Source organism: Sus scrofa, chromosome 13 (genome assembly GCF_054392235.1).
Source record: "Sus scrofa isolate SSC_HxYL_T2T_F1_AM1 chromosome 13, Sscrofa_HxYL_maternal_Yorkshire_Landrace_v2.0, whole genome shotgun sequence".
NCBI lineage: Eukaryota > Metazoa > Chordata > Mammalia > Artiodactyla > Suidae > Sus > Sus scrofa.
The window spans coordinates 67,688,764-67,709,901 of NC_139395.1; the positions used below are offsets into that span (position 1 = coordinate 67,688,764).

The following is a 21,138-nucleotide window of genomic DNA, read 5'->3' on the forward strand; positions in this document are numbered from 1 at the left end:
ATATATCTTGATGGCAATGAGGAAAAGAGGGAAGATGGTAAAGGTTCACTCATGAAAAAGGAAGGACATGGAAGCAAAGATCAAAGGGGCCTAAGTAGGAGCATCACTGTAAACATTCAAAATCTCGCATTAAATGCCAGCATGAATGTGGCCACTTAAAACATTAAAATGACATCTTTTCCCACCAATATCTTCAAGGAAAAAGTGCCTTTGCATGGCAGTATGCCAAAGTAAATTATTCTACAATATACCGAGATCCCATCTAACGTGGTATAGACCTATCTTAGTTTGAGATTTACAGGTCTACATGACAAAATAGAAAATAACAACAACAACAAAATAGATTATCTCCCAGTATCTGATGTCAAATGTCACTAGTCTGTTAACTCACTCTTCAGCTAGTTGCTTCGGTGTAGTGTATACAGGATCCAAATCACTGAAAGGAGCTTTCTTACAATCAGATTATAATCCATGAGGGAATATTTATTGCTGTGCTACATTGAGAGAAGATGAAGTGAATTAATTTGAAAAGCATTCTGTCTCATTTTTTAATTAAATAAATGTGAAATCAATTAGTCCTTTTTATACAATAAATTAATGAAATAACTCAGTGTTTTTTAACTTGAGCAACATCTGAAACCCCTTTGAAGGAAAAGAATTTCTCAAAGATTAATTTTAGAAACAATAGAACGGATATATTCCATAATATATAGTTCTGTAACGTATCTGTTTTATAACAATGGTATCCAATAGAAATATAAAGTGAGCCACATATGTAATTTTTAATTTCCTAGTTAGCCACATTAAAAAGATAAAAAGAAATAGATAAATTAATTTTAACATTTTATTTATTAACCCAGTATATCCAAAATCTTACCCCATCAACATGCAGCCAGTGTCTTTGAAATTCACTGTGTTTTTTATACTTAGCCCATCTCAATTCAGAAGAGCCACAGCTACACTTCATGCACCATGAAGCCTAGCTGGTGCATGTGGCTAGCATTTGGTATTGGAAAGCATAATTCTAGACAACTGACTGTATTGCCATGTTCGGCGGGGGTGGGGGTGGGATGATGAAATTCCTAAAGAAACTGTATTAGAAAACTATCAATATCATTTAGGTTGGCTGAATTTATTTCTACATGGAAAGTCTTTAACATATATATTTGGGAGTTGTAAAGAATTCCTATATAACATACATCTCTTTCACCTTCAAAATTATAACTGCCTTCTTAAATTCTAGATAAAACTAGCACTCATTAATCAGTTTTGTTTGTTTGTTTTTAACTTAAGGTTCCTGTCCTCTGGTCTTCTTCACAGTTTAATAAAAATGATTAAGTAGATGACATTCCCTGGGAAGCCTACCAGCTTTAAGAACTGAATTACTCAGTCTGCAGGAAATTTATTGACACATCTCATTTTCCCTCTTGTTCTTGGTAAGTGACACCCATCATTTTCAAAGACAAACGGCTAAAGATGAGGGCCTTGATGCATCACCAGAGCCTTGAGCCAGCACTGTGGGTACAGCTTCCTCTGGCTGGTTTCCACCATCTTTCTTCCTTTCTTCACAGTGCAATGGGTGCACTGTGAGGATGTGACACAGCGCCCCCCCCTCCCCGAGGATGCAACAGAAACAGCATAAAATGCTGCATTCCCACCCCCCAAACCCAACTAACAAGTATATATAACAAGTTCAAGGAGCTCCAAGTGCCCCAGTCTAGCCAGACCCTCAAATTCTGAACACTTAAATCCCTTCTCATTTCCACAGAATTCCTGTATATCCAAGTATATTTCTAAGAAGCCCCCAGAAAATGTAAAATTCTCATAATCAAATGCAATTGAAGCATCATAAAATAAAAAGACTGAAAATTATGTGTAGGCTGCCATGACTTGGCTCATTATTCCCATTTCCTTAATAAAGTGTATTTTTTTAAAATAACTCTCCATTCATATATTTATAGGAAAAAGTAAAAATACAACATTTTGGTTCAAATAATTCCCTCAACAAAAGTAATTCAGAAATGTACAAAATCACACAACATAAAAACAAAGCAAGATTTCTAACACCATAAAACTACTTCACTTGTAATATTTATTTAGCCTTGCATGCATAATGCTGATTTGAATTAATGCAACCTCCAACTCAGGTAACCATGACACTTCTTCCAAAATAGACACGAGCAATAAACATGACTGAAATCCTGTCAGACTATTCAAGTGACATCAGAAAAGAATATTACGAAGTAATTTCTAATACAGAGGATTTGTATCCATACATAAAGCACTAACTGAAATAGATCTTCAGAATGAAATTTCCCCAAATGATGAAAGTAAAATGTGAAACCTCACAGTTTATACAAGACAAGAAACATTTGGCTGCAAATGGTTTTATAATTTTGCTAATTAAAAATTATCCCATTTTCACTTTGGATTCATCATGTAACAGAAACAGGAATAACCTTACCATGCCAGAAACACAAGCAAATGATTAAAGTTCTACTCTCAAAAAAATCTTTAAAAGTTGGCAAAACATTTCATTAGGCTACAAATCAAAATCCGTCTGTCCTTGACATCTCTTTAATGTCTTCCAGATTCCACATCTACTTTTTTTTTAATCACTCAGTGAATCACTCAGAAATTAAAATATGTTAAAATACCATTCATCTTGGACCTCTAGAAAAATTTTCTGATATCATACAACCTCCTGGCCTCTCCGTATGAGCCACAGACCCCTACCACCACCCACGGATTTATGGAAAGTATTCCACAAATTTCACAATGAGAAATATATATATATATTTAAAATATTCCCAGAATCATGCCTTCATCAATAAAATATGCTACATGTGAAGAATATAAATAAATACTAAAAGGGGGCCATCGTGAACTCTCTCTCCTGAAGTTTGCCAAGTAGAAATGGGTACAAGTGGGATTAAAAATAAAAGCATTTTCAAGCTTCCAAGGTGTTACCAACAAAATATGCTTGGAGAAAGAAGAATGCGAGTGGCAAGGAGGTTGAATGACGAATACATATTTCTCTGTAAAGCTAATGAAGGCAATGTTTACAGCGCACACTTATTTATTGATGCTTCGGTTCCCCGAGCCCTCTATGTGCCATGGAGTCAGTGTGCATTAATGGCACTGAAAACCAGAGAACCTTCCAACTGTGAGTTACAGCAGCCACTGTGTCAGTGGAAACAATGAATCACAGAGATTCAACCTGGGATGCGTTGTGGCAGCACCTTACATGTGTCACCAATGTGTCATGTGACATGGCTGTTGCTATGGTGAGGCTCCATGTTCAGGAAATGTGTTAAGTCTTGTGAAGGCACCCAGCCATTCCCCAAGTTACCCATGCCCATGAGAGTATTTTGAAATCTCTCAACTGCTGATAACATTGTGATTGGCTTCCTCTCTGGGAGTCTTGTTGGAAGAAGCGGGAAGAAAGGCATTTGGGAAAAGCTGAGGGAAAATGAAGTAGTCTATCCCCACTGTCTGTGTGTGGCTCCAGCCTGTTGAGAATAGTAGTATCCTTAAAAATAATTCCCTTTGTTTCAGTGGAATACAAGTGAACTCTCCTAAAAACGTGAGTGATTTTTATGTTACTTGTATAGTTTCCATGCATTAAAGCAACGGATAAAGCAAAAGAGACCTAAAAACAAAAACAAAAACAAAAAAACTACACAATTTCTTACATAGGATAGAAAACTATATGGATTAAGGATACATGGATGAATAATCCTGGTCACGTTTACTAAAAAATCCTTCTCTTGGGCTTTCATTATGAGTCTCCAACTTGAGCCCAGCACTGCTTTTGGAGTCTGAAAATAGGAGTAAAAATCATAACAGACTCACAGTCAAGAAGATTAAATAACTAACTGTACCTAGAGGGTTGAGTCGAGTAGTTGGCACATAATGAGCTCCCGATAAGATGTTACTGCCTGCCTAGAACCATCACTACAAATACTGCTTCCACAGCTACCTGGCTCAGAACAAAGCAAAGTCTATCCCAGCCGACCAACTCTCACAGGAAGATTTCTGATGCTTTAGCACTAGTTTCGTTCCCTGCCAGCTCCCCACATTTGGAATTTAGGAAGCAAGTTGAGAAAAGTCAAAATGTTTCCCTTCCAAATGATAAAGACAGTTTTGTCAAAAAGAGGCACTTGTAAGTGAATTCTATATAAATGGAGACCTATACAAAAAAAAAAAAAAAAACGAAGAAGAAGAAAAAAGTCTCTGGGACTACCAGTGCTGTGAGAAATAGCCCAGATGGTTCCAGGACACCTAAAGCCAAATGCAAGAGGAAGAGCTGAAGGATGAAGGGATGCTTAGCCTGGAGAAGACTCAAAACAGATGTGCTAACTATTTGAAGATACCTGATAGACGGTCACATGGAAGAAATGGGTTTTGGAGAATTCCAAGGTACCAAACCAAATGATTAGATGGGATGCCTGTGGGTGGTAGATTTTAGTCCAGTGGAAGAAAGAGCTTTCTCGCCCTGAGGGTTGGTCACTGATAAAATGGGCTTCTTGAAGGACAGAAGTTCACCCTCCCAGAGTTCTTCAAACAGGCTGCAAGTTCATGCAGTACCAATACAACCTCAGCAGGTATGAAGATGGCAATGAACTTCACTATTTCTGTGAACATGGAAAGTCTAGGAGTCTCTGAATGTATACGATGTATACCACCCATGTGCACAGTATACATAAAAACTCATATCCTGGGACACTGCAGAGAGATAATGGCAAATTTGCTATAATGGCCTCAAACCACATTTTTTTTTAATTTAGGGAATACTTTAGGGCTAGCTATATTATTCACTGAAAATCACTACATCCCATCTTTTAAAATACCTATGTGTATTAACTCATTTAATCTCACAATAATTTATGAATTAGATACTGTTAACACTCCCAGTTTAAAGGTGAGGAAACTGAGGCACAGAGCAGTGTAACTTACCCAAATTTATACTGATGGTTACTGGCAGAGCCAGCATTCAGACTTGAGTTGTCTGGCCAAACTCCTGTGTTCCTGATCACCACACTTAGCTGTTTATTACACTAAAGGTCCTGTGTCTTGGCCCTGGATCCTGGAATACATTTATTTTTCATTTAACAACAACAAAAAGATAAACCAACCATTTGCAAGGATTTCAACATAATTCTACCTTTGTCGTATTCTCTCTCCCGCTTCCTCACCCTCCCCCCCTTTTTTTACAGTGGACATTTAGGTGAAAACATTTGCTTCTTAGGGAGGTTCATCATCTCTCGTAGATGTTTATTCCCCAAGTGCAACAACAATACTTTGGTTCATAAATGATGGCTTACTGAAAACCAGAAACTCAGTCCCCTTCACACCCTAGTAAGTTTTACCATGACACTTGATAGAGAAATATTCCTCTAGATTATTCTCCTAGAACTTTCTTGGAAAACATCCTTGTTTATTTCTCTTCCCTGGTCCCACCTTTTCTCTGACTCAAGGCTGGGTTATAATATCTTGGCCTCCATTCTATGAAAAAGCCCCACTGCACAAATCCACCTTTCCTCCTGGTTCCTGTGGCCTTGGCTTCCCCACCTATTTATGAGTAAAAGTTTAAAATCTTCAGCATAAAGGAGAGAGGGAATTTTTTTTTTTTTTTGGCTTTTTGCTATTTCTTGGGCCGCTCCCGTGGCATATGGAGGTTCCCATGCTAGGGGTCGAATCGGAGCTGTAGCCACCGGCCTACGCCAGAGCCACAGCAATGCAGGATCCGAGCTGCGTCTGCAACCTACACCACAGCTCACAGCAATGCCGGATCGTTAACCCACTGAGCAAGGGCAGGGACCGAACCCACAACCTCATGGTTCCTAGTCGGATTCGTTAACCACTGCGCCACGACGGGAACTCCGGGAGAGGGGATTTTAATGGGAAGCATCTTCTCCCCAGAATGCTCACAGTCATTTTTTACAATTAAAAAAAAAATTGTTGCAATATAGTTGATTTATAATGTTGTGTTAGTTTCAGGGGTACCGTAAAGTGATTAAGATATGTGTGTGTGCGCGCGCGCGCGTGTGTGTGTGTGTGTGTGTGTGTGTGTGTGTACAGGTATATATACATTTGTTTTTAGATTCTCTTCCATTATAGATTATTATACTACATTGAATATAGTTCTTTGTGCTATACAGTAGGTCCTTGATGGTTATCAATTTTATATATAGTAGTGTGTATATTTTAATCCCAAACTCCTAATTTACCCCTCCTCCCCTCTTCCTCTTTCTGTGTCTGTGAATCTAATTCTGTCTCATTTTTTAATCCTTCTGGTCCTCTGTATATTTCTTCAGAGAAAATCAAATGACATGCATTCTATGCCTCCAGGTCTCTATTCTTCCTTCAAAATAAAATAAGGGATATTTAGGGGGAGAAAATCCTATTTTTTTGTTGCTGTGCCCAAGATCTCCTAGTACAATAATTCTGCATTTCTCCTTTAACCTCTCAATTTTATTAAATGTTGTATGTGTGCTAATAGTACTTTGCTACATATTTCACATTATATGTACATATTAAATAATACCTAATTCTTAAAGTTTCTAAAATGTCCTTTGTGACACTAGAAATTTCATTATTAATTCCACTGGTGGGATAACACATGCCAGAAAACACTGGTATTGAGGAGAATACAGACCTTAAATGTCAGTTTCAAAGCCCACTTTTTCCTCTGACATGTTTTCTCTTCCTCTTCATCTTTGAGCCTCAACCTCACTTCTACTTCAGGTTTATATTTCTCTTGTTTTAAATAAAGGAAGGGGGGAGTTCCCGTCACAGCTCAGTGGTTAACCAATCTGACTAGCATCCATGAGGACAGAGGTTCAATGCCTGGCCTTGCTCAGTGAGTTAGGGATCCAGTGTTGCCATGAGCTGTGGTGTAGGTCACAGACTTGGCTCGGATCCTGCGTTGCTGTGGCTCTGGCATAGGCGGGCGGCTGCAGCTCTGATTGGACCCCTAGCCTGGGAGCCTCCATATGCCTCGAGGGTGCGGCCCAAATAAATAAATAAATAAAGGAAGGAAGGGAGAGGGGGACCCTCACTAAATTTCACTCTAAATCAATAAACAATCCAATCACACAGAACAAGCCTATCTCGAGATGAATTGTGAGCAAAAGCTGATGACATTATTATTTTCTCAGAAACTGGAGAGCAAATGATCAAGCCCAAGCATCACAGAGCTAGAACAAAGGACCAGATCCTCACCATTGCTTCTTGCTCCATCTTCTTTAGATGAGGCAGCAAACTGCAGACCCTCAGGCCAAATGGAACCCTAAGTTCGAGAACTCTGAATAGTTTTTGCATTCTTAAAGGGTTGGGGGAAAAAACATAAAACTACAGCCACTATTTAGTGCTCTGTGGAAATGACACAAAACTCCCATTCCGACATCTGTAAATACATTTTATTGGCAACATGGCCATGCCCATTCGCTTGTGAATCACTTCCGGCTGCCTGCACCCTACCACAATCCAGGCTTGTAGCTGTCACTGACCAGGTGGCCTGCAGAGCCTCAGATCCTTACTCTCTGGCTCTGACAAAGTTTGTTGATCCCTGATACAGAAGAGAAGTGAGATGACCCTCCTACACATAGACAAAACTTTTGCTTTTTTTAAATTATAAAACTTTTTCAAAGAAATACAGTACAAAGAGGAGCAAAATGCATCACCACAGACTTAGCACCAGGATCAGATAAAAGCTCTTCTCTGTAGCAGGGCACTGTCTGGAAGCATAGGCACCATAAGCATGAGTCCTAGCCAGGTGTCCTGGTCCCCCACCCCGAGTGCCAGCTTCCCTAACCCCTCAGGCAATTCTGACCCCCATTAACCAGGATAAGGGGAAACTATCTTGGTACCTTTTTAAAGCAGCAACATTACTAACAATTAAAAAGCTGCCATCACACATGCACAATAACTTTCTTGGATTTTAATATGCATATCCATAGTCTGATTATAACAGCCCAGAGAGATTGACAGGAAATGACTGAGTGTAATGGCACCAAAGGAGACACTACATTGATCAGTAAATAATACACGTTTTTTGAAACTGTCTAACTGCATATTTACACTTGTCAACTCTTATACGCTCTGGTGACAGAATTCTTTTTCAGACATCTATGTAAAAAAACCTCTAAGACTGATTTTTTTAATGTTTTATAATAATTACCAAAAAACACTTCTGGGATATATAAAGTTTAAATTATATCCACCAAATAGTGCCACCTGGAGCATTAATTGCTATATCCTTAACATTCTCAGTTACACAGGGCTATTTGTGAATATCTCAAAAAGGTTAAAATACAGTTGCAGGTAATGCAGACCCAGTGCTCACTAGATGCCAAGTACTGTATTAAAGACTTTTCATAGCCAACAAGGCAGATGCTACCACTGTCCCCGCTGTGCAGATGAGGAAGCTGAGGCCTGGAGCATAGCCTTGACTTGGCCGCTGTAACACCATCAGTGAGGCCTGGGGCTAGGACATGAAGTCTACCTAACTTCAGAGACCCAGCTATTCAGGCCTGCCCGCAGGTGTGGGCCTGGGAATCTGCGTTGAACATGATTCGGATAGCCCTGGGATCACACTTGGAAGTACATGGCCCCAAGGACTTGGAGGCAGAAGAGAAGGAAGGCCAGTGGGCCCTGGGTTCAGGTCCCCTCTACTCCCTCCCAAACATTGCCCACTGCAAGATTAGGGAGAAAAATCTATAACCAGTGTATCATAGCCCCTGGCATGTCACATGTGCTCCGTTATAACAGCTACTGAACCACTGTCATTTTTTATAGGTTAGTCAGGGAATGCTTGTATGTCAGGTAAAGTCATTTCATCTATATTGTCCAGAAAATTACTTCGAGTCTTGGCTGATTAGGTTAGCATCTCCTTGCCCTAAGACTCCATATCAATTCAATTACACCAGCAGCTGAGGGCTGACCAAGGTGGGGTGGAGGACAGAGAAACAGACACCTGGTTCTGTCTGGCAGAGCAAGTGGTTTATCAACACTAGACTAGATAATGATGGAGATAAGCCCCTTACCACCGTCTCCCCATACATGCTTTTTTGAAAAATTATAAAAGTTGTCGAATGTATAAAGAACTAGAGAAGATAGTATAATGAACTCCATACATCCATCACCCAGATTCCAGAATATCAAGATTCTGCTCCATTTTTTCTTTTCAGAAAATGTGTAAAGGAAATCACAAATGACATACCATTCCATCCATACACAATACAATATATGACATGAAGAAACATGGAGAGAAAAATGAGTGGAAAAGGTCGTAAAGTAAGTTCCACAGAACATACCTGAAATCAGCCTCCTGACCCTCTAGCCTGAGAGTCCTTCCTGGACAGGCAGAAGTCCCTAGAGCCCACAGACAAGGGCCTACATGTGTGTGACAAAGGGGCAGGACCAACCTTGTTACTGCCCGGCCCTGGCCCTGGACGTGAAAGCCCAGGAGCCCAAGGTCTTCCCTTCCTGCCACATTCCCTGGAGCAGCAGGCCAGCCAGTTGTCATGTTGTGTCAGGTCAGCCAGGTCTTCACGTTGTGTCAAGGAAGAAAACTCAGCTGCTCAGATATCGAGGACTCCATAAGCTTCCACCACCAAGAGCAGCTTTATTTTAGAAGGTAGGCAAGCAAAGCATGAAGCGCTGAGCTCAACGGCATGGATCTGGGAGGTTTTAGACTGAGGAAAAGGCCAGGAGGTAAGGAATATTTTTGAGGAAAAAAAATCTGGAAGAAGTTATTCCCTTTTTATTTTTTTTAAATGCATAGTTTCGGAGTTCCCGTCATGGCGCAGTGGTTGGCGAATCCGGGTAGGAACCATGAGGTTGCGGGTTCGGTCCCTGCCCTTGCTCAGTGGGTTAACGATCCGGCGTTGCCGTGAGCTGTGGTGTAGGTTGCAGACGCGGCTTGGATCCCGCGTTGCTGTGGCTCTGGCGTAGGCCGGTGGCTACAGCTCCGATTCGACCCCTAGCCTGGGAACCTCCATATGCCGCGGGAGCGGCCCAAGAAATAGCAACAACAACAACAACAAAAAGACAAAAAAAAAAAATAAAAATAAAAATAAATAAATGCATAGTTTCATTTAATTTTTCTTTTTAGGGCCACGCCTACAGCATATGGACATTCCCAGGCTAAAAGTTGAATTGGAGCTGTAGCTGCCAGCCTACACCACAGCCACAGCAATGCAGGATCTGGGCCACATCTGTGAACTATGCCGCAACTCACAGCAACACAGGATCCTTAACTTACTGAGCGGGGCCAGGGATTGAACCCACATCTTCATGGATACTAGTCGGGTTCCTAACCCCCTGAGCCACAATGGGAACACCTACTCCCTTTTAAATCACTGGTTCCATAAAATTCCTGTGGGTATACTAAGCTGCCATTTTATTTTTATTTTTATTTTTGGTCTTTTTGTCTTTTAGGGCCGCACCTGCAACATATGGTCGTTCCCAAGCTAGGGGTCTAGTCGCAGCTGTAGCAGCCAGACTATGCCATAGCCACAGCAACACAGGATGTGAGCCGAATCTGTGACCTACACCACAGCTCATGGCAATGCCAGATCCTTAATCCACTGAGCGAGGCCAAGGATTGAACCCATGTCCTCAAGGATGCTAGTCGGATTGGTTAACCACTGAGCCATGACAAGAACTCCTAAGCTGCCATTTTAAATGAAGTAGGTTCCATTTCTCCCCAAAATGCTACAAAATCTTCCCTGCCTGAATCAAATAAAGAACCAAGGCATCCATCCAAAGATAAGGATGTAGCATGCCCTCCTGGTTAAGACACAGGCTTTGAAACTGGCCCACCTTGAGGTAAACTCTACTTGTCAAACTTGCCATGTGATCCTGATCAGTAACTTGAAGACACTGAGCTTCTGTCTTCTCCACAATAAAACCAGAATAATAATATCCTAACACAGAGATGCTGTTAGGATTACATGAGATAACTAAGGTGATAACCAAGCCACTGCAAGAACAATAAATGCCTGATGATTGGCTGCTATACTGATTTGGTACAAATATTACAAAGACCTCACAGAAAAGGAGGAGGGATGAAAAAAGATTTTATTTCATGAGTCTATTCCAATCAACTGGAGCAACACAGAACAAACACAGTGTAGATTTTGGTATCCTTGACCAACGCTAACCATATCACCCCACGAATATGGCCTGGAAGGTTAACAGTGTATGTGTTTACCCACAACTACTTTCCAAACTCCGTTTTCTATGATCAGCACAAATAATCAAACAATACAGTGAAATAACATTAAAGTGTACGTTAACTAAATGGTGCTTAAATACGCTAATGGCTCATTTTTCTTCAGGAAGGAATTAAAATGATGGCAATTCTCAACAGGGCGGCCTGCATGGAAATTTCCCTCTCGTAGCCTCTATGCATTACTTGAACCAAGTGAGGAGAAAACAGAATATTTTCAGAAACAACACACAATGTAGTTTAAGTTCCTAGAATTTTACATCATGGAAGATATCATTTGAAATATAACAGCTGAATAGCCTTCCTCCCTGGTACGGGCTGCTTCAGTGTATTGATAAAAACCAAGATTAATATGCAAAAGGAAATTGCAAGAAACTTGCCCTGCACCGGTCAGCACCTGGTATATGCATGTGCTCCTCCCTTTGAGAAAGACACTGCACTCAGAGAGGTAAAGTCTGGGTTTGGCTCTCACCCCACCACTTCCTTGCTGCGTTTGAGCCTGAGCTAATGCACAGGTAACAAGAGGGTGAGAAGAGTCTTTTTCTTTTCCAAAGTTACAGGGAAAAAAAAAAAAAAAAAAAAAAAACTACAAAACTATGTTTCACACACATAACACCAAAGCCAGATAAAAGGTAGAAAATAAACTGCCTACCAAATCATACAAATATGGTGTATACATGGTATCAAAAATCCAATCCTACCACTTATATGTGGAATCTAAAATATGGCACAAATGAACTTATCTACAAAATAGAAACAGATTCGCAGACATAGAGAAGAAACTTGTGGTTGCCGAGGGGGAGGGAGTGGGATGGACTACAAGTTACCGGTTAATACATACCAACTAGCACATTTAGAATGGATGAACAATGAGGTCCTACCCTGCAGCACAGGGAACTACATACAGTCTCTTGGGATAGACCATGATAGAAGATAATGCAAGAAGATAATGTAAGAAAGTCATATATATATGACTGGCTCACTTCACAGCAGAAATTGGCACATTAAAAATCAACTATCCTTTAATTTAAAAATTAAAAACAAAAAACCTCATCATTAAACAACCAGATAACTGTCAGAACTGTGTGTGTGGAAGATTCTCTCACTGTGGAGTTCCCATCGTGGCTCAGAGGTTAACGAATCCAACTAGGGACCATGAGGTTGCGGGTTCAATCCCTGGCCTTGCTCAGTGGGTTAAGGATCTGGCCTTGCCGTGAGCTGTGGTATAGGCTGCAGACACGGCTTGGATCCTGCGTTGCTGTGGCTCTGGCGTAGGTGGTGGCTACAGCTCCAATTCAGTCCCTAGCCTGGGAACCTCCATATTCTGCAGGAGCAGCCCAAGAAATGGTAAATAGACAGGAAAAAAAAAAAAAAAAAAAGATTCTCTCACTGTGTGCTACTGGGTACCAGGTATTGGGTAAGTACAGGACATAACAAAGGCAAACTAAAGTCTTGTCAAAAGCCACTTGTCTGACATACATTTGACCACTTTCATGTAAATTGTGGTTTTGTAAGCCAGGGATTTAAGTGAAGTAATTCTGGAGCCACATCCACAGTGAGCAGAAGAGAGACCGTGATCAATTAGTGATGTCTGCCAAGGGCACAGAATGGCGAGGGGTAAGGGAATTACAAAATCAAAAGCAAGTCAGGAATATTTGCTGCTTTCGATTTAGGTAAAGGATTCAATGCTTTGTGCAGATGTCATGGGAACAAAAGCCTGCCCACTACATTAAAAGTTTACTCTGAAGTGAATTTGTATGTCCAGAAAAATGTGTGTATAATCCCATAAGGGGCTTAGAGAGAAATGGAAAATATCTGCAATATAAATGCAGATTACCTTTATTACAAAATTGGATCATATTCTCATTCCTAGACTAATTTCCTATATCATAAAACCTATATTCAATTTTATAAATAGCATACATCAAGAATCATAAATTCAGTTAATGCAGAAATTTAACAGATTTTTTTTTAATAAAAGTGAGAAAAGGCTGTTTTAGAGCAAGTATCTGAAAGGACAGAAAGGGCTCTTTCTTTGAAGATATGTTTTTCCCTCTGACTCTACCTCCTTGGGGACATAACTAGAGAAGAAATAAATTTCACAGCTAATATATATGAAGTAACATGTTTTAACATTATCCAATGAAGTTAAATCTACCTACACCATATAAATTTATCTCACATAAACTGTCACCTCCAGGAGAATTCATTAAAACAATGTTATAGCTTCTGCATTAAATGCAATCTTCTAATTAGAATTTAAGCTTACAATACTAGTCGGTGGGGTTTCTTTTTTACATGACAAATGAAATAATTCATTAGGTTGTCTTACAGTTCTGTTGGAAGAAATGAAAAGTGAACATGGGACTGGCCGGCCACCACTATGAGGTACTGAGGGTGGGGGTAGGGGAGGGGGCCAGTGGAGGTTCTTTCATCATCTTCCGAACTCCTCCTGCTGCTGATGGGCGGGAAAAGGATGGACATGCTTCCCCTCACCATCCTGAATGACTACATTACTAATATATTCCATTACCTCCACGTAAATGTCGTGTTAATTTCTGATCTTTATCAAGCCAGACAATGGTTTCCACCTTGGGCCCTAGCCAATTAGCTCTGTGGAAAATATTCAGCCAATTACATTACTTGTATTAGGTTAGGGACTGGAGAGAGAGGCAAAATAAACGCCTTGAAAAGACTTCCGAGATAAAAAATGTAAGTTGACACTGCCTTCGTGTGCTGGAGTCCGAGTTATACAATCTGATAGGCAGCTGCCAGCACTCATAACCGCTTATTAAATCTAGCCTCTCTTTATGGCGTGAGTGAAGATCTGTATTTTTACCAATATTAGGTTCATTGCGTTATGAAAGAGACCAAAATACTTAAGATCATTCGCTTCAGCTTATAAAACTTATTAGGTAGTTTATTAAATTGTTAAAATTACTTTTCAAAGTCAAAAATTTCAGGGACTGGAAGTTTCAGCACAGCACAGTGGCTTGGCCCACTGACAGGTTCCCGCACAAGGCAGCTCAGAAGAGGAGCGCACCAGCTGACTTTCCTGTCCCCAAACACCTGCTACCTGCCCTCACCTCTTCCCGGAAGCTGTACCACCACCACACCCCACCCCAAACCAATGACAAAAATGCACATTCTTGAGTTTTCTAAAAAAAAAAAAAAATACAGGAACTTCCAGCCAGAAATTAGCCCACTGTCAAGCCTTAAATGAGGATTATTTTCCCTCTTTATAGTAGGTAAAGAGCTAGGAATTTGATACAGAGAGAAATCAAAAGAGACTCTGCAGGAGTTCCCAGCATGGCTCTGTGGTGAAGAACCAGACTAGTATCCATGAGGGTGCAGGTTCGATCCCTGGCCTCTTTCAGTGGGTTAAGGCTCTGGCATTGCCATGAGCTATGGTGTAGGTTGCAGATACAGCTCAGATCTGGCATTTCTGTGGCTGTAGCATAGGCCGGCAGCTGCAGCCCCAATTCAATCTCTAGCTTGGGAACTTCCATATGCTGCAGGTATGGCTTTTAAAAGAAAAAAAAAAAAAGAGGAACTGCAGATAAGTAAGGGGAAAAAAGGATGACAAAGTAATGTTGTGTGATGCTTATACTCTTATCTCAGATCCACCAGCAAGGGACAATCTATTGGTAGAAATGGGGTAATGCTGAGCCACAGACTGACAAACAGGCCGACATGTTTGCCATCCATAGTCAACACTTCTCAGGAAAACTCTATGCAAATCCAGACTGTTATTATCACATTTATTAATAACACTGTGGCTAACTGCCTATTAGGTATGCAGCAGATTTAGCCGCTCTTCACTCGTGGAGTCTCGTGATGTGCATCACATAGGTACCAGTAGCAACAAAACCTTCACTCGGGGGAAACAGAAGCCAAATCTGAACCCCTGCTGGAGCAGGATGGCATTAAAGAACCACATCACAAAGAGATACCTAAAATGTTCAGCCCTGCTATATCTGTATCCTGCCTATAAGCTAATTTACTATGCAGGCATGGTTATCGCCAACTCAAATAGTACATTACCCAATTCCCCATTTTCTGACCTTAAAATGTTGCCATAATGATCTACTTGTGTAAACCTTTTATCATACAGTGGCAGTTCCTTGCATTGGAGTGAGGTGATCTGTTATTTGAGCTGCTGACTCCTGGGACTGGGAAGCTGTTCTACCAAGAGGGCACTTACCAAGAAACATTCTGCTCAGAATTAAAGTTTATTTCACAACTACAGCCTCCAAATTATCAGCTGTTAACAATGAATTGGTGCTTCTTTTGGGTACTCAATAAACTTGAAGTTCTAAAAGCTATAGGACTCTGAACACATTTTCAGCAATAGAAGGATTAACTGGCTATGAGATATGTCATACCTTGAAGGTCAGGCTATTCCATCACAGAGGAAGAGAATTAGTCCTTTAAACAAACGATGAAGGTGTGCTTTGAGGATAAACAAGGACAGAAAATCAGAACACCTACCCCAGCTCAGCACATTTCAGGGATCTCTACTTTCTACTAAAAATACACTGAAGGCAAATGACAATCTGATAAATACAAAGCATTTTCTTCTTTAGGAAAAAAAAAAATGGCTTTCAATTGGGCCAAATTATATTTTATCAATTCAAGAGATATCATTTTCATTGTAGTTCTTCAGATTGATTTTTCAAATAGCAGGCCTTGCTCAAATGAAATTAATGAATAAAACGAGCCCACTCTTCAATAAATCTATTCATGTGGTTTTGTTCAATTTCATACATCAATTTATGATTGTGAGGTTGAGTCAGACTCTCTCAATACTGAAGACAGAGATGACAGGTAACCTCAAACCTGAACATGTTGCTATTTCAATACCTTCAGAATTCCAACCACTTCTATGAATTCTCATGTTTATATGAGACAAACCCAGGCTTTGTTCTCAACTCTACCTGGATCCTCAGAGCCGTAATTTTTCATAAAGCCTGCTCTTTGCTCACTTGTCTACAGACCATTCACAAAAGACTATCAGAGCTGCATAGCAATGGAAAACCTCAGAAGAGCTTCATAGCAGAGGGAAGAACGGGGCCTGCCCAGGATCTCCACATAAGATGATCAAAGCACTCTAACGGATCTCAAATTCCATGATTCCATTAACCATTTCTTCTCACAGTGGACATCACTGCCTTATGCATTACTGTTTCCCATTTGCTTTATTTCTTGCCAGTGAAAGAAAGAATACTGTAGGAAAGATACAAGACTTTCTTTTTTTGCTCTACCTCTAGCTCCAGGAGAATGAAATCCAAAGGACAAGTAGTCAGATATAAAGGAGCCTAAGTGGAAGTGGACTTTAATGCCTACAGGCTCTTTGAGGATCATCTGGTCTCTGATATTTGGGCTACCATAAATTGATGTGTGAAATTGAAAAGGAGAAGCATGACCTCTAACTGTACAATCTTTAAAAAGTAGGCCCAAAGAGCTGCATGTAAAACAACATCTTAAAGAGACAAGTATCAGCAAAGAAGTTTCCTAAATTCTATGGATTGGATGTCACTATCACTCCGAGATAAGCTAGGGAGAGTCACTGAGGACAAAAAAACTGAGGACATAGCTCTGACCAAGTCCAAGGACAAAGACATCTCAGACTCTATGGGCCTCAGCTGCTCCATCTGCAAACTGAAAAGATTTAAATAGATAGCTTCTAGGGCCTTGTTAGTACTGCCAAATAGGATACTGTAACCTACCTGCTTTGTTTTATTTTATTTTATCTTACTTCTTATTTTTATTTCATTTTATTTTTTTGCTTTTTAGGGCCACACTCGTGGCATACAGAAGTTCTCAGGCTAGCAGTCAAATCAGAGCTACAGCTGCCAGCTTACACCAGAGCCACAGCAATGTGGGATCCAAGCAGTATCTGTGACCTACACCACAGTTCATGGTAACAGCAGATCCCTGACCCACTATGAGAGGCCAGGATCGAACCCACATCCTCATGGATACTAGTCAGATTCAAGTCCGCTGCACTACAACAGGGAACTCCCTACATGCTCTATTTTAAATATAAGAAATCAAAATAGAGACTAACCTGCCCCATATCAGCTAGCTATTATGCCTCCCAATTTCCAAAAATGCTTTCTCCTTCACTATCCTTTCCTCCATTAAATAGAATCTGTTTTGAAATCAACTCCACTATGACAAACAAGATGATTTTATGCCAATGGTTCTTATCGTGAAAGGCCATGCAGTACAAAACTGAAACTAAATGGGTCTGCATAAAGTTTACCTCATTTTATGACAAAGCTACCACCAAATGATCTCAGTTTTTGCCCAATACACCTGGCCTCAACCATCTACTGTCTCTGATAAAGGCAAGTCACAACTGTTCATTCATTACTGCAGGGGAGCCAGCGATTTCTGAGGAACGTGAGATACTATCAAATATGGAAAACGCATATGACAGAAAAACATCACATCCCTTTCTAACCTCCCCTTAAAAATTACAATGAATAACCTGATAAGGAGAAATACGATAGAAGAAAATGTGTGTAAGTCTTTCTGAGAACCTTTGAGAGTCCACAGTTCCCAATCCCTTAGCTTTCTCAAGAGCCCTAATCACGTGGAAGGCTTGGGAGGGGACCTTCTCAGTGAACAAAGCAGACTTAAATCCGCCCCCCACCATGACTTCAGATGTCTTATTTATCCAACTACCATCTTATTTCATGGTGGTTCATTTCATCGCCAAGGTTTAACGGGACCAAAAAAGCAACTACCCTTCCAATTGTACATGTAGCTCAAAATTTTGGTAGTTCACCCTTCAGAGTATGCGTAAGAGAGTCATGCAAACAAAAATTCTCCCGTGTCCTATCAGGCCTTTCATAAACCCTCAGATCACTGTATGAGTTATCCGGAAAGGTTGTAGCAGAAAGCAATGACAGGGTGTCTCTTATTTCAAAATGCGAGTCTCTCATCTTCAGTGTAATTGTTCTGATGCACTTGGGGCTGTTTCAGTTTCCTGCACTGGGTAGGACCCCTTTGAGCTGACGTTTGGTCTGGTGAATTTTCAGACGAATAATCATAAATGTTCACTCACCCTTTTGGCCAGCAGGCATCAAATCCATCCATTCATGGTTGACAGCAAACCAAAGAAGGGACCGAAGCCCTCACCATTGCCCAAATGTTGCGTGTGGAAACTGGAATTGTCAGCAGAAGCTCCTGGGACACTGCAACATAAAAATATTTTTTTTTACACATAACTAAGATGTAACATCTAAAACCACCACTTCCTTAAACTTGAAAACAGCACGACAGACATAGAACCTAGAGGTAGGGGAAAACACCTTTCAGACGAGGGGATGTCAATATATCAAGTGTGATGCTGTAAAATATGAACCGGAAATAATGTTTTGAAAGATACATTTACCAATTGCTTCAATGCAAACACTGAAAGCTTGTTGTTTATTGCAGACCCTGTGCCAAACATCTTACCTATTTTGGAGTTACAAAAAATATCATCATGACAAAGTTCTCAGGTAACAATCAGCTGTTTTAACTCAACTCTTACATGGATAAATGTGCCAATTGCTATGAAGCAACTATCTTTTCCGGAAGATCAAAAAACCATAGGAAAGTAAAAATTATTTCAAAAATAACAATGAGCATCAAAACCAGTAAGAGAGATAACTGTAATCATTTTCCTCCAAAATAAATCATATGTTTATGAATTACACAGGAGCAAGACTTAGAGTTATTTCCATCAAGAGAAAACATACTACGTAATGTGCAGACATGTGCAGATGTCCATGTGGGGAAGCCTGGATTCTGGACCCAGGATTGTCATCAATCAATTGTGTGGCTCCAGAAAGGCCATTTAACCCCCCAGGGCCCCAGTCCTTTCATCAACAAGGTGGGGCCATGAATTCATGCTCTCCATGTCCCTTCTAGCTGTGAGACTTTTTGGATTAAGCATGGTTACTCTAAATAACCTCTACTCTTAGCTTCTTCAAGCTTCCGGATTAAAAAGATTTTTTTTTTTAACCATGAATCACTCTTAGGCTGATCTGCCAGCAACACCAAAGCCGTGTTGTGGGCAGAGGGTTGGGCACGTGTATAGCGTTCTCATCGTGGCACTAGTGCACCACCCTAGTGAGCCTGCACCCTCGGCAGCTGATGGCAGCCCCTGCATGCCCATGGAAGGTTCCCATTCTTCTCCCAAGAGTACAGCTCCAACTCCTATAGAAACCTGCCCAGATGTCTTATAGACTAGTGCTTCTTAAACTTGAGTGTGCATAAGAATAACTTGGATAAGAATAGGCATATATGTATGAATGGGTCACTATGCTGTACAGAAATTGGCACATTATAAATCAACTATATTTTAATAAAAACAAAATAAAAATTCCAGATCAGCTTAAAAAAATAATAACTTGAAATAACCTGAAGAGCTTTTAAAAATACAGATTCCATTGCTGTGGCATAGGCCAGTGTCTGTAGCTCCAATTCAACCCCTAGCCTGGAACTTCCATATGCCGCCAGTGCCGCCCTAAAAAGCAAAAAAAAAAATAAATAAATTTTTAAAAATAAAAATACAGATTCCTGGGCCCTATCTCCAGAGACACTGATTTTGTGTGTCTGAAACTGGGCCTGAACGTCTGTATTTCTACCAAACTACCAGGGGATGTTGAGATTGTCAATCAGGGACCACAGTCTGCATCCAAATGAAAAAGTCCCACTGTCCAAACTTCAAGTAGCTTTGAGTTACAAACGAGAATTTGCAAGGCTCAGAGAGAGAAGCTCTGCAAAGCTACTAGGTCAATGTCACATGGCAAAAGGAAAGGGGCTAAGATTGTTTAGGTCAAAATTCAAACTTCTTCCTATGGCCTTGAAGGCCATGCATCATTTGGTCACCTTCTTCTCTGACAACACCACAAAACACCAACTCAATCGTCAACTACAACAAATGCAGTGGCCTTCCTACCATTTCAAGCAAGCCGAGGGTTTTCCTGTCTCAGGCCTGATGCACTGGCTCTTCCAGCAACCTGGAATGCCAGGAGCTTGCTGCTTACACAAGTGGCTTTTTTCTATGCAATTCCTTAGGGTCAAGGCCACTTCAAGGGTGTCCCGACCACCTACTCAAGCAAAGTCCCCAATGACTCTCAATTACTATATCATCCTATTTGCATTCCCCCAGAACACTTGCCGTCACTTATCAACTTTTTTTCTCATTTACTCACTTGTCTTCTCCACTAGACCATAGGCGCCACAGGAAAAGGGAACTTCTCTATTGTATTCATCGCTATCCTCTAAGAATTCAGAAAAATGCCTGGCTGATAGCAGCCACTCGATGCAGACTGAGTCAAATAAATCAACCACTGAAAGAGTTAATTCCTTCACATCCTATAAATGTACAATTGCCATTTACAGAAAACACACACTGTACTGGATATTGTTTTTAAGTATTTTACAACAGTTATTTCATTTAATTCTATTTTTAACCACCAAGTGCCTAGTAGCTATTCTTATAAGTTAAATATGCAGATAAGAAAGCTGAGGTATTTTGCACAGCAAATTTACTAGTAAAGACTAATGCTTAATAAACTTATTGCTAAGTTTTTTTGTTTGTTTGTTTGTTTGTTTTTTAGAAAAAGGGAGTTCCCGTCGTGGCACAGCAGAAACAAATCCAACTAGGAACCATGAGGTTGCGGATTCAATCCCTGGCCTCGATCAGTGGGTTAAGGATCCGGCGTTGCTGCGAGCTGTGGTGTAGGTAACAGACGCGGCTCGGATCCCATGTTGCTGTGGTTCTGGCGTAGGCTAGCAGCTACAGCTCCGATTCAACCCCTAGCCTGGGAACCTCCATATGCTGTGGGTGCAGCCCTGAAAAGACAAAAAATAAAAAAATAAAAAGAAATATAGAA

The 21,138-nt window shown here is 40.5% G+C and overlaps 1 protein-coding gene and 1 long non-coding RNA gene across 13 annotated transcripts in view; one reads left to right on the plus strand and one right to left on the minus strand.

Moving 5' to 3' along the window:
• Positions 1–21,138, minus strand: part of FOXP1 (forkhead box P1) — a 624,214-nt gene that overhangs the window by 510,283 nt on the left and 92,793 nt on the right. For 7 of the 12 annotated variants that reach the window (XM_084989002.1, XM_084988996.1, XM_084989016.1 and 4 more), the window contains one exon: positions 18,315–18,444. The gene's annotated coding sequence lies outside the window, so the exon portion shown is untranslated. Of the gene's footprint in view, positions 1–4,959; positions 5,090–18,314; positions 18,448–21,138 lie in introns of those variants that run through there. The other 5 variants (XM_084989008.1, XM_084988997.1, XM_084988994.1 and 2 more) reach the window with 2 other exon arrangements.
• LOC146397386 (uncharacterized) lies at positions 4,775–12,618 on the plus strand. Its single transcript, XR_014823524.1, has 3 exons — positions 4,775–5,680; positions 7,009–9,789; positions 10,098–12,618. It is a non-coding gene; the product is annotated as an uncharacterized LOC146397386 (long non-coding RNA).